We start from the raw sequence: 15,085 nt of genomic DNA on the forward strand, positions 1-15,085 counted from the left end.
TGACAGTACAGGGAGAGTAAAGCCTTCTAGCAAAAGTTGGTAATGGGAACTCAGCATCATGTATCATCTCACTGCAACAGAGGCCACATGGCCAACTGATTCTCCAATATAAAATAATTTTATTTTACAAAAATCTTTTTTAAGGAGTCATCTTCTCCATTCTGATTTTTAAAATATATGTTCAGCGGCACCTGGGTGGCTCAGTGGGTTAAGCCTCTGCCTTCGGCTCAGGTCATGATCCCGGGGTCCTGGGATCGAGCCCCGCATCGGGCTCTCTGCTCAGCAGGGAGCCTGCTTCCTCTTCTCTCTCTCTCTGCCTGCCTCTCTGCCTACTGTGATCTCTCTCTGTCTGTCAAATAAATAAATAAAATCTTTAAAAAAATTAAGAAATAAAATATATATTCAGTTATTTAAGCATAACATTTTATGCAATTTGTTACCATTAAAAATCGTAGCAAGTAAGCATGGAGTTATACAATATCATAGATTTCTAAAGTCACAAAACATAATAGTATTGCTAAATGATAAATCTAAATAGTGCAACATAAAAAATAACACAAGTCACATCACATGACATGTTGACTATATCAAGTGAAGTTTGAACTGAAAAAAAAAAATTTGCTAAAAGTTTGTAAACTAAAGATTATATAGGGGAAAAAAAGTTTTCTAATTAGAAAAACCCCTTATTTATTCTGTATTAATCTGGATCCTAAACTGTTCTCAGTTTGTGTGATTCATACTAAATGTCAGCCCCTTAAGTTATGATTAAGGTGACCCGAAATGTTAATTTCAAAGAGTGTTGCTATTTCTTTTTCAGCTTCTAAGAAACTTTAGAGATAAAAAAAAAAAAAAATCAAATCCTTAAACAAGAATGTTTTAAAATACATTATAGAAAAAGATGGTGGCCCCTGCAATGATTCTCTTCGCCTCTCCCAATGAAGGTGAAAGTCTAGATAAGTCAGCTTTTATTCCTATTCTCTGTGTACATTGCAGTTTTTACCGTGATTTTGAAAAAAATTGACATAGAAATTATTTAACCCTTATGCCATAATTTATCATAAACTGTAAAACATATAAAATATACATTTTTCTCAAAAAGAATGTATAAGGATGAAAAATGCTAGCTGTAGAATTTTTAAATATTTGATGCTGTTTCCTACAACTATCGTAGTTATGGTCAGTGAGACTACTAAGTATTCAGATCAAATAAGGCATAATCTAGCAAAGTGGGCTTGGGGATGGTAAAAGCACTCCAAACAATTTAAGAAAGTTTGTGGCAGATTACAAAACTCTTAGAAATATAGCTTTTATTCCCTAATCACGTATTTTTTTTCTTACTCTCCTCCACTCTCTTCTTACTCTCCTGATTTCTGTCAAAACAATGGTAGGACTTTATTGATTCATTCTCTTTCTTCATCCCTAATCTATTTGTTACATTTTGTACTGTTGAACATTAAAAAAAAAAATCTCTGAATTAATCTTCACTATACCATATCTTGTTTATATTTCTCTCTTCTGACTCCATTATATGACAATTAAATACAGGAAAAAATTGATTTTCTTTTTTTCTTTTTTTAAAATTATTCAAGATTTTATTTAAATCCAAATTAGAACACATATAGTGTAGTATTCGTTTCTGGGTTAGAATTTAGTGACTCATCAGTTATGTTTAACTCCTAGTGCTCATTATTTCAAGTGTTCTCCTTAATGCCCATCACCTAGTTACCCCATCCCCCACAAACCTCCCCTCCAGCAACTCTCAGTTTGTTCATTATACATAACAGTCTCTTATGGTTTGCCTCCCTCTCTGTCTCTATTTTATTTTATTTTTCCTTCCCTTCCCCCATGCTTATCTGTTTTGTTTCTAAATTCCACATATGAGTGAAATCATATGGTAAAAAATGGATTTTCTAAATGACATGTTATTTTAAAGAAATGAAAATTCAGCTCTTGAACTGATGTAGCGTTGCCTTACTATCTTTTGTATTTTCTGTGGTTTCAGAACATGCTTTATTCTTCTCTTGCTAAACTGGGGCTTGTATTTGAAAGCTCATTTCCAGCCCCGCATCTGGAATCATTATGCATGTGATTGGTTTTTACAAGTCTTCAGTGTGTGGTCTCTCTCCTCAGTGAAGTCTCTTCTGTGCTCTGAGAGTAACAAATCAATTTTTGTCTGGGGATATAATCCCTAAAATAAATGCCTATCTGAATAACTGAAACTCTTCTCTCTCTCTCTCTCTCTCTCTCTTTCTTTTGCCCCTTGTCCATCTTAATATTGACAACCTGCATTTTTCTAATATGTATGGTTGTGTTCTTGAAATACCCTTAATTCTTCAACATATCTTAGTTGGAGACTAAGATTCATTGTTTCAACCATTATCTGTCACCTGCTTAAAAAATCTTTCTTGATGCTGACTACTTGCAGGAAATTCAGAGAACAGAACCATTCCTTGGGTTTTTCTGGGTGCTTCTCATTTCCCAACAGAATAGTCTGCTATCACTCTCCATTGTCCTTTCTTTCTTTTTTTTTTTTTTAAATTTTAATTATTAAAAAATTTTTTTATAAACATATAATGTATTTTTAGCCCCAGGGGTACAGGTCTGTGAATAGCCAGTTAACACACTTCACAGTGCTTACCATAGCACATACCCTCTCTAATGTCCAAAACCCCACCACGCCCTCCCTCCCCGCCTCCCCTTAGCAACCCTCAGTTTGTTTTGTGAGATTAAGATGATGGTTTGTCTCCCTCCTTATCCCATCTTGTTTCATTTATTCTTTTCCTACCCCCCATGTTGCATCTCCACTTCCTCATATCAGGGAGATCATATGATAGTTGTCTTTCTCCAATTGACTTATTTCGCTAAGCATAATACCCTCTAGTTCTATCCACATAGTTGTTAATGTCCATTGCCCTTTCTTGATGGTGACTAGCAGTATGTCAAGGATGTACCCAAGGCCCACTGTTCTATTCATTTCTCCTCTGTAACCCTGAAATTCCCAGAGTCTGTCTGTGGAAAATTTCCATATTACCTGTGACTTCCAACAATTTAAATTGTATTAATCTGTTTTGAATGTCTTTGCATTTCAAAGATAGTGGTTTAAGTGGTATACATCAATAATAATAATAATAATAATAATAATAATAATAATAATAATGGCTTTTCCTTTTTATTCTCAGGAATAATAGCATTTTACTACTAAGCCAAATATTTGTTCACTTTGAGCCATAGTATTTCTTGAAAAGACAAGCCCTAAGCTACATAATTGACTTTCAAAATATATATTATAAATGTGGACCTTAAGGATGAATTCTTCTAAATGCTGTTGAGTGAAGAAGGAACCACTACTAATCATATTATCTGATTTGATTATGAGTATTGGGATATAATATTTGTTAAATATTTGCTGAAGTAAAGTAAAACCTAGCACATCTGGTATCTGTTTATAGTGTTTTGTTTTGTTTTGTTTTGTTTTCATCATTACTAACTGCTAAGGCCTCATCTGGATTTAAAAATAAAACAAAGCAAAAAAAAATTGATAAGTTTTACCTGGATATCGATTTGCATGTATAGCTAAAACAGATTTTTTGCACTTAAATATTAATCATACATATCCCAATATTTTTTAGTAGAAAGATCTTGAGCCAAAAGTTCAGGCTATAAGCTCAATCATGTCTCAACTTTAACTCATGCTACCATCTGTAGAAGCAACACGGTAACTATCATTGTATTTTGGGGGAATACTCCATTTTGACATTTCTAAATAATTTTGCATCTGATTTTTGTTTTTCATTCTATTTTTTTTTACATGCCAGCATTTTTAAAGTATAATTGAGAAAATTGAAAGACACTTCAAGTATACATTGTGGTGTTTGATATGAATTATGAGAGAATTCCTCCCATCTATTTAATTAGCTAATATATACAACCATCACTTTACATATTTATCTCTTTTTTGATGAGAACATGTAAATTGTACTCTTCTAAAAAATTTCAAATACTGACTATAGTATTATTAATGATAACTATCATGATTCACATTATATCTTCAGACTTACTCATTTTACAGATTTATATTTGTATTTGTATTTGTATTCATTTACCAGCATATCTCCGTTTCTATTTCTCTTTTTCCCCTGGCAACCACTTTCAACTCCTTGTTTCTAGGAGTTTGACTTTATTTTTTAGATTCCATATATATGTGGTATCTTTTGGTATTTGTCTTTCTCTGTTTACGTTATCTCACTTAGCATAATGCCCTCAAAATCCATCCATATTGTCAGAAAGGCAGGATTCCCTTCTTTTTTATGGCTGAATAATATTCCATTGCATGTATCAATTCTTTTTTTTTTTCTAAGTTTTTTTTTTTTTTAAGACTTCATTTATTTATTTTACAGACAGATCACAAGTAGGGAGAGAGGCAGGCAGAGAGAGAGGAGGAATCAGGCTCCCCACTGAGCAGAAAGCCCAGTGCAGGGCTCAACCCCAGGACCTTGAGATCGTGGCCTGAGCCGAAGGCAGAGGCTTTAACCCACTGAGCCACCCAGGCGCCCCTGTATCACATCTTTTTATCCATCCATCTCTCCATGGACACTTGGGCTGCTTCCATAGTTCGGCTATTATAAAAAATACTGCAGTAAACATGGAATGCAGGTACCTGTTTGAGATCTTTTTTTTTTTTTCTTTTTTAAAATATTTTATTTATTTATTTGACAGACAGAGATCACAAGTAGGCAGGGAGGCAGGCAGAAAGAGAGGAGGAAGCAGGTTCCCTGCTGTGAGCAGAAAGCCCCATGCAGGGCTGGATCCCAGGACCCTGGGATCATGATGTGAACTGAAGGCAGAGGCTTTAATCCACTGAGCTACCCAGACGTCCCGAGATCCTATTTTCATTTTCTTTGGATATATACCCACAAGTGGAATTAATGGTTACGTAATAAGTTCTATCTTTATTTTTTGAAGACCATTCATACTATTTTCCACAGTGGCTGTACCAATTTACTTCCTCACTGACAGTACATAAGGGTTCCCTTTCCTTTACATCCTCACCAACATTTGTCTCTTATCTTTTTGATGATGGCCATTTGACAGGTGGGAGGTGATATCTCATTTTAGCTTTAATTTCCATGTCCCTGATCATATTTGTATTTCTCTGACTGGCTTGTTTAGCTTAGCACTTTACTTTCTAGATCCATCCATGTTGTTGCAAATGTCAAGATTTCGTTCTTTTTTATGGCTGAGTAATATTACACTGTGTGTGTATATGTATATATTTGTATAAACATATATATATATACATGTATATACACAACTTCATTTTTATCCATCCATCTATCCATGGACACTTGCCCTGTTTCCATAGTTTTATTACAAATAATGCTGCAATAAACATAAGGGTGCATATACCATTTCAGATTAGTGTTTTCATATTTTGGGGGTAAATACTTAGGGTAAACAATGCAATTACTGGATTATAGGTAGTTCTATTTTTAACTCTTTGAGGAACCTCCATATAATCTTCCACAATGGCTGAACCAGTTTGCATTCCCACCAACAATGTATGAGAGTTCCTTTTTTTCCATACACTCGCCAACATGAAATACTCCACTTTGGATGAAATATTTTTATCTCAACATTTCTTCTCAGTAATGACTTATACATCTTTTCATTGGTACTTCATGAAGCAACATTTGGTGGAACATAATTACAGCCACAGAAACAATACTTTATGTAAATAAACGTTTCAATTTTCTTTCACTAGGAGAACTTCATGTTGATGTTAATTATGGCTTTCAGAGGATTTTTCAATTAAGTTTTATGAAGGATAAACATATATAAGAGAAAATCAAATATATATCATACTTGTATTTATTTTAGGATACACAAAAAAGAGCTAAGTGTGAGTCAGTTCTTAGGATTTGCAAAGATTAACATTTCCACATATTCAGGATTTTATTTTATAGCAGTTTCTATCATTATATTGTGATATAATATTACACTTAATCATATTCTCCTCAAAATATTTTTAAATGTGTTTGCTTGCTACAGACACACACACACACTCATATACATATGCCAGGGTCTTTGGAGCACATGGTATGAAAAGTATCAAAAATTTCTCCAAACTTATATAGATATAAATATGATTTATTTTGAAAAATAGTTATAAAAATAGACAAAATGATAAATTTAGATAAATCTTTTATTTTTTTTTTTAAGATTTTTATTTGCTTACATTGGAAAGAGAGAGAGAGCCCAAACAGGGTGAGGGGCAGAGGGAAAAGAGACTCCCGGCTGAGCAGGGAGCCTGTTGCAGGGCTCCATCCCAGGACTTCAGGATGGTGACCTGAGACAGGCGGACGCTCAACTGACTAAGCCACCCAGGCTCACCTAGATAAATCTTTTAAATGACAAAGGAAATAAGTAGCTGAGAGAGAGAGTAGTCATGGGAGCTACTTCAAATATGCTTAGAAAGGAACTGTATTTACTGATTCTGTGAATACGAAAAAAATTTTCTCTGTTAAGAAACAGATATTTCCCTGTTATAGGGAGAACAGAAGGATAAGGCATGAGATGATTTTGAATATATTTGTATAAAATTATGTTTGTAATTTATAGCTCATGTTAAGAATTTCGGATTATATATATTCATTTAGGTTGAACCATATGAAGTTGCTAATATTTGACCATCTTTACTACAAAAACAGTAATTTTATATGGTTCAACTTATTTTTGGAAGAAAAAACATTGTGAATTCTAAGTTCAGTAGAGTTATAAATGTTAAGTTGATTCTTATATTGGGCAGAAATGTTATTAGACAGGGGCAGAAATAAATGGAAAAAACATTTAGGAAGCTTTTGGAATAGTCATTGTTTATGAAAAGCAATGGTGGACTGTATGACTGTGAGCTGGAAACAAACGTGATTAATATGTACCAAGCATCTGCTGTGCTTCCTAAAGTATAGTGGATATTAGGAAACAAAGATACATAAATAATTTCACTGCCATACAATGTAACATGTTGTAAAACAGTTGTTTTATACCAAGGTGTACATCACAGTATCCTATGCTAATTTAAAAAAAAAAATGTAGATTATTGGCCACTTCTGAGATTCAATGACTGAGATTCTGTGGATAGGCCCAGGGGTATATCGTGTGTGTGTGTGTGTGTGTGTGTGTGTGTGTGTGTGTGTGTGTGTGTGTTTCAAATCATGTAGCTCATTCTGATGTGCAGCTCCAGTTAAAAGCCACAGAATACTTAGAAAGACATATAGTTAAGTGGATAATTACAGTACAATGTGACAAATGTGATGACATACGGATGCACAGAACTAGGAAACTCATAAACAAATTAACTAATTGAATAAATCACAATTTACTGAATGATTTTTCCAATTATTTAGCTGTAAACAATTTTCCAAAAGTACATTTATCTTGAAAGTCATAAGCAACCTTTATGAAAACAAATACTAGAGAATCAACTGTTTGTTTGCCTCTTCTGCCTTCAACTCATTTAGTTAGAATTTGGGTAATGCTAAAATACTTTATTTTGTTGGAAACATAATATTAAAACCATATGATATCCCTTAAAAATTTATATGTAATACAATTTGTAATGAATTTAAATACTTCTTCTACTCAGTGCTGTTATCAGGTGGGACTGAGAAATTAATATTATATTGATTTAGGAAATTATTCTTTTATTTGTGTTTTCCTGATTGGGTAAAGATAGTCTTTTTTTCTTTTAGAGTTAGCATAAACTTATCACTAAAAAAAATATGATTCTAATATATGTCTAATAATTATCATACTGTTGATCTTATTCATCTACCTAAAAGTAGCATTCTAATATAATATTTTACTGTAGCATTACTTGCTTGCAGTGATGTCCTGGAGTGTCTTGTCCTGATTCACCACAACTAATTGTTCATGTCTCTTCCTAACTCCATGTTCAATGATAACACATTAGTATTGGGGGATAATTCTTCATTCATTTCTTGTGTTTCTGTGCATGTTGTGAAGAGAGACATTGACTACTTTTTTATGACCTAGCTTATCAAGGAAGTTTATATAATAAATTTGAAAGATGGTATCTTCCCTCTGTGCAAAAGACAGATTTATTGATCACTCAGTATAATACAGATATCATCTCTATTTGGAAAAGTTTCTTTTCCCTATTGCCCATTATGAAAGATGTAGATACCCTACATTCAAGGCTTTTCTTCTGCAACAAACATCCAGGTGGTATTTAGATCATTTTATCTCACCTTGTTGTATGTGGGCTGTGGAGTGTGGCACAAATTCTGGTATTCTGAGAACTGCTACTGCTGTGAGAAGTCAGCTGTCCTTTGCCTCTGCCTCAGAAATCTTGGCTCTTTTGCCAGCATCCATGAAACTGTGGCAAGCTAACCTATTTAGTTGCAAGTAGGGTAACGACACATACCCTCCACAGTCCTTGAAATTAAGTAGCTTGGAATAGTCTCAGGTGAGAATATTCACAGTACAAAAATCTTCAGACATAATTAAGTAGTGTTTTGGTGTTTGTTTTAGTATTAAAAAGTCAATTGTGAACATTTGGCAACACCCCACTGCTTGATAATATATTGTACTAACAGCAGTATTGCCTGCCATCTTTTCTGACTTAGCATACTCAGCTACCTCCTAAACCATCATATTAGAAATACTGTAAGTGACGGATACATCACAGCATCCCTTAATGTGTTACATTGTAAGGAGCATGGCTCTGCATTTAAGTATACCTGATTGTCAGTCCAGTCTGTGCCTTTTATAAGCTACCTGGCATTTTATAAAACCATTCTTATTCACAGCAATTAGAGACCAGTAGTAACGAGACAATGAAACACACTCAGGCCTTAAAGACATGCCATCAGGATGCCTGTTAGGCAGCACATTGTCCCATTTCCCAATACAAAAGCTTTTCTAATTGAAAATTATAAATGAAAAAGTAAACATAACTCTGGAATAATCAAGACTATGAAGAAGAAAATGAATAGTGTGAAAAAAAATGGTGTGGATAAAAAAAGAAAATGAATAGTGTGAAAAAAAAGAAAATGAATAGTGTGAAAAAAAAAAGAAGAATAGTGTGGAAAAAAAAAAAAAACAACAACAACAAGACCTCATCATTGGCTTTGGATTTGTGTTAAGATTATAGAAAACAGAAGGACCAAATGTATCCTTAATATCCTGAAATTTGTGTTTAATCAACATGCTGATAACAGAAGTTATCAGTGTATTTAAAGTGAAGTAGTATCTACTAAAAAGACAAAGCTTCCATTCAGATTTTTCTTAATATTTGAATATTTGAATATGTACTTTGAAGTTAAATGATATCTGAAAAATATTGTATTTCAGAATTATATTTTTTGCTGTGCATATATAACCTTACCATTTGAAGAATACAGGTGAACTTAGTGCAAGAGTAAAGTGCAATGATGATTAATTATTAATTATTAATGATTAATAATGATCATGAACCTGGGGTATTTCAGTAATAAACTTCAAGAATTTCCTTAAGAAGTTATATTAATTGGCACACCTGGGTGGCTCAGTGGGTTAAGCCTCTGAGGTCATGATCTCAGTGTCCTGGGACAAGCCCTGCATTAGGCTCTCTACTCAGCAGGGAGCCTTCTTCCCTCTCTCTCTCTGCCTGCCTCTCTGCCTACTTGTGATCTCTCTCTGTCAAATTAATAAATAAAATATTTTTTAAAAAGTTATATTAGTTGAGAGCATCTAGAGAACATTTATCTGCAAAAAAAATTGTTAAGAAAAGATAAACTACAAACTAGAGTGTTTGCAAGACACTTATCTGATGAAGGACTGGTATTCAGAAGATACAAAGACCTCTGAAAAATCACTAATAAGAAAACAAACAAATCAAAAAATGGGCAGAAGATCTGAGCAGTCATCTCAACAAAGAATTATAGGTTGTAAATAAGCATATGAAAATATGCTCAAGATATAGTCATCAGAGAACTGCAAATTAAAGCAAGATACCACTACAAACTTATTCGAATGGCTAAAACCCAAAGCACAACACCAAATGCTGCCAAGAATGTAGAGCAAAAGGAGATCTCATTCATGTAGAAATGTAAAATGCTACACTTTGGAAGACAGTTTGATAGCTTTTCACAGTATTAAACATACTCACCTTACCCTCCAAAATCATGCTCCTTGGTGTTTGCCCAAATCAGTTGAAAACTCTCCACACAAAATCCTGCACAGGTATGTTTATAGCAGATTTATTCATAATTACAAAAACTTAGAAGCAACTAAGACACCCCTCAAAAAACAACTTCATCTATAAAGTGGAATATTTTTGTATGATAAAAGGCAATGATTTACCAAACCATAAAAAAATATGGAGTGATGTTAAATGCATGTTGTTCAGTGAAAGAAACAATATGAGAAGGCTACATATTGTATGATTCCAACTATATGACATAATATTCTGCAAAAGGCAAAACTATGGAGACAGTAAAAAGATTAAGTGCTTGCCAAAAAGCTGGGGTAGGGATATCAATGGGTCAAAGGAGCGAGGGATGAATAAGCAAAGCACAGAGCATTTTTAAGGCAGTTGAACTACGCAGTAAGATTCTATAGTAATGGACATATTATCAAAACCCAAGTTCAGTCACCCATCACTCAAAAATCCAATACTTAAGAGACAAGTTTTGATTGGAAAAGAATATGAGTATGAGCTTTGTTCAGGATGCTTGCCATTTGAGGAAAAAGCAGAGTCTTGTCCAAAGGCCAACTCCAAGGTTTCTGCCTAGCTCAGGGATTTTTAAAGGGTTTTAATCAATTAAGACAGTGCAGTGTGTCTGTGACATTTCTTGCTTTCATGCAGACTTGAAAATGCCAGCTATGGCATTATTTCGGTGCTTAGAGATTGTACAAGAAGTTCTAGTTCCTTGGTGCACAGGAGAGGTTGTGCAAGAAGATCTGGTTCCTTGGTACCCAGGGCTGGTGTACGAAAGTAATCTGTGCTTTCTGCAAAGGAGAGCAAGGTCTACAGATGTGCAAAGGGAGGTCAATAAAGTAATTCATGTGACCTTAAAAAAGAAAAACATTTTGATAAAAGGTAGCTGGGCTAATCAGAAAGCCAAGGTGACTTTAAACAGATTTGGTGGCCTCTGTGGCCTAGAATAGTTCTGGGTCCTTTATTTCCCAAGTCCAGTGATCTGGAAATCTCAAAGATAAGTTCGTTCTTTTTTTTTTTTTAGATTTTATTTATTTATTTGACAGAGGGAGAGGGGGAGAGAGAGAAAGTGTGTGCATACATGAGCAGGGGCAGAGGGATAGGGAGAAGCAGGCCCTCGCTGAGCAAGGAGTCCGATGTGGGACTTGATCCCAGGACTCTGGGATCATGACCTGAGCCGAAGGCAGCTGCTCAACCAACTGAGCCACCCAGGCGTCGTGATAAGCTAGTTCTGTTACAGATCAAGGGCCTTAGGTCAGCAGGCAAGGGGTACATTAGCTTGAAGCAAGTTAACCCTTAAGACCAGCTGGAGTGTTATTATAGACACACTGTACATTTACCAAAATCCATAGAATATACAACAGAAAAAGGAGACCTTAATGTAAACTATGCAACTTGTTAATAGTGTATCAATATTGGATTATTTTTTGTAATAAGTAGACCACACAAATGCAAAATGTTAATATAAGGGAGACTGAAGAGGATTGGGGGAGTGTATGGACTATCTCTGTACTTTCCACTCGTGTTACCATAAACCTCAAACTGTTCTTAAGTATAGTCTACTAATTAACAAACAAAACAAAAGACCATGAGGCAGAAATTTAGTGCAAAAATAATAACATGTTTCACTGTTTTCCAGCGCTGGCCTAGTTATGTTTTCTCTTTTCAGTTTTTCATTGTCCGAACATCTGGGTGGCACAGTTAAGTGTCCAACTCTTGGTTTTGTCTCAGGTTGTGATATGAGGGTCATGAGATCAAGTCCTGCATGGGGCTCTACTCTGAGTGTCTGCTTAAGATTCTCTCTCTCTCCCTTTCCCTATGTCCCTCCCCCCCATGCTTGAACTCTCTCTCTCTCTCTCGAATAAATGAATAATTAAATAAAGATCTCTAAAACTTTCATGATCATGTTATTTAGAAATTAACTAAATACATAGTTATATAGCTTGAAATGGAGGCAACTTTTGTTAATTCTAAAATAAACTGTTTTCTACAAAATTCCCTCATTTAATAAGTTTAGCTTGTTCAATTCAATATAATTAATGTGTTCTCATTTACAAAAGTTTGAATCTGTGTTAAGCATTGAGTACCAGAGATTCCTTAAATATCTTAGCTAGTTAATAATAAGTCAAGTGAAATTTTTGTTTAGGAAAATGATGTCTTACTCTAGATATTAAGGACAAAATATTTGAGCACTAAATATACTTTCTTGAAAATACAGGATGTTTATAATATGTGGATATCACCAATCATTTTTATATTCAACCCAATTATTTGATATTTGAAACTAATAGTTGAAAGGAATTCTATATTTTTTATCTTGGTAATAGTAATTTTTCACACAATTATCAAGATCACCCTTAATAAAATATACTAGATATTTAAATGAGTAAAATATCAGACATCTACTCTTTATTATTTTGGTCTTTGTCATATAGACACATGACTTCACTGTATTAATTGGAATTTTTTCTTATATTCTTGTATCTTGAAATAATTTTATTACTATTAATTTACATGTTTTTAATAGCAATTAATTCATGTTAGGAAATTACACAGGCAAAAAAAGAAGCCAAAGCACCCAATGAGTAATTATCTTTTAATTTGTTTATGGGGGAAAAAAGTAGAATGCCTCATAAATTATTTTTGGAAAGCAAAAATTTAAATAATGCAATAATACATAATATATAACATACATATTTAATAATATAACATAATATAATAATATTTATTATTGTTATTGCTAGGAAACCTAAGAGAAAGAAGTTTTTTTTTATTTTCCATATTTATGTGCAACAATGACATTCAGTATTAAGTGACTACATGGCTTTTATTTCCAAAATGGGTTTGACTGATTTTTTTGAGAAGTACGAAGGATTTGATTTACAAAACTATGAATAGATATGCATTTTGAATTAAAAAAAATAATATCCTCAACTTAAGAAGTAGACTACAATCAGTACCTAGGATATTCCGTGTGCCTCGCTGTAAACAGTTCTCTGAGTTTTGAGTATATATCATTTTATTGTTTGTTTGTTTTATGTGTTGTGTATCAAATGTGTATCAAATCTTTTTCTAATCTTTCTGTAATATATGTGAATGTCATTATACTCTATTTTACACTTCTGTGACTTAGTTTCATTCAATATGATGCATGTGTGTATTGTACTCACATTAATGCACTTAGCTATTTTGCCTACTGTATAGAATTTCTATAAATATATTATACTGTATATATGCATTCCACTGAGAAATATTTTGGGTTTCTGTCAGTTGTTTCTTTGCTTTTATTAACACTATTTCTATTAAATTTTTTTTTTAAAGATTTTATTTATTTACTTGAGAGAGAGACAGTGAGAGAGAGCATGAACGAGGAGAAGGTCAGAGAGAGAAGCAGACTCCCCGTGTAGCTGGGAATCTGATGCGGGACTTGATCCCGGGACTCGGGATCATGACCTGAGCTGAAGGCAGTCGTCCAACCAACTGAGCCACCCAGGCGTACCTCTATTAAATTTTTTGAACACATTCTTGAACACATAGAATATATGTGCTAGTGTTTTTCTTTAGTATGTAGTCAGTAGTGTGATTTCTGATGCTCTGTTTTCTGTTTCACATTTCTGCTCCAAGCAGTATAAAACAATCCTCAATTCATATCCTCACACATACTGTATATAGTCCAACTGTTTCTTGCTTTATTTCTCTGACAGTACATCTCATTGTGATTTGTATTTGTATTTCACCAATTACAAATGAAGTTAAAACTTTTTTTCATGTTAATTGATCACTCTTGTTATTCTTGGAAATGCCTACTTAGGACTTTGATTCATTATTTTACATGGAGTTATTAATCTACTTCTCAGTAAAATCTCTATGTATTCAAATGCTTATTCTTTTTTAGTTACTGTATTGATTTTCTATTGCTGTGTAACAAATTACCACAAATTTAGCAGCTTAAGTCAACAAAAATTTATCTCACTGTTTCTGTGGGTCAGGAGTCCAGCAACATAGAGCTAGGACCTCAGCACAGGAATTCCTAAGGCGGAAATCAAAGTCTCCATGTAGTATGTCTTCCCTCTGGAGGCTGCTTCCAAGCTCCCTCAAGTTGTTGGCAAAATTAATTTCTCTGAAATTTTATGACCTAAATCCCTTTCTTTTTAATCATTGGATCTTCTCAGCACCTAGAAGCCACTCTCAAGCCATTGCCATGGGACTATATCATAAGACCTCTCCAGAACCTGACGGCTAGCTTCTTCAAAATTAATAAGGCAGCATCTACTGCAGCTTTGAATCTCTTTGACCTCTTCTGTCTCTGACTTCTACACCCTCTATTAGGGGAACCCACCTAATTAGTTCAGGCTCACCCATCTCAAAGAGACAGGATTTTATAAAATCTTCACACCATATTAGAGACCATCTTAAAACTCAGCCTATCTAGTTATATAAGTTGCAAGTACTTTCTCACAGTTTCTGACTTGAAAATATTCCTGTGTGTATGTAGGTATGTGTGTGTATCTCATATGTTTTTATTCATTCATCTACCAGTTTATACATTGGGTTGTTTCTATGTCTTAGCTTTTGTATATAATGGTACAGTGAATATGGGGTACAAATATCTTTTTCAGCTAAGTGTCTTATTTGCTTTAGATATAATCCCAGAAGTAGAATTCTTCGATCCAACAGAAGTTCTATTTTTAATTTTTTGTGGATCCTCCATACTGTTTTCCATAGGGGCTATACTAATTTACATTTCCACCAATATTACATACGGGGTCCCTTTTCTCCATATCCTCACCAATGCTTGTTACTTATCTTTTTGATAATAGTAATTTTAATGGGTGTGAAGTGATATCTCATTGTGGTTTTTAATTG

General features: G+C 33.8%; 1 long non-coding RNA gene across 1 annotated transcript in view; it reads left to right on the forward strand.

Annotated features, from left to right (window-relative positions):
• LOC309850274 overlaps positions 1-15,085 on the forward strand; it is a 224,194-nt gene that overhangs the window by 207,603 nt on the left and 1,506 nt on the right. The gene's annotated exons all lie outside the window — the stretch shown is intronic.

The sequence above is a fragment of the Mustela nivalis genome (assembly GCF_964662115.1).
Source record: "Mustela nivalis genome assembly, chromosome: 16".
In the NCBI taxonomy this organism is placed as follows: domain Eukaryota; kingdom Metazoa; phylum Chordata; class Mammalia; order Carnivora; family Mustelidae; genus Mustela; species Mustela nivalis.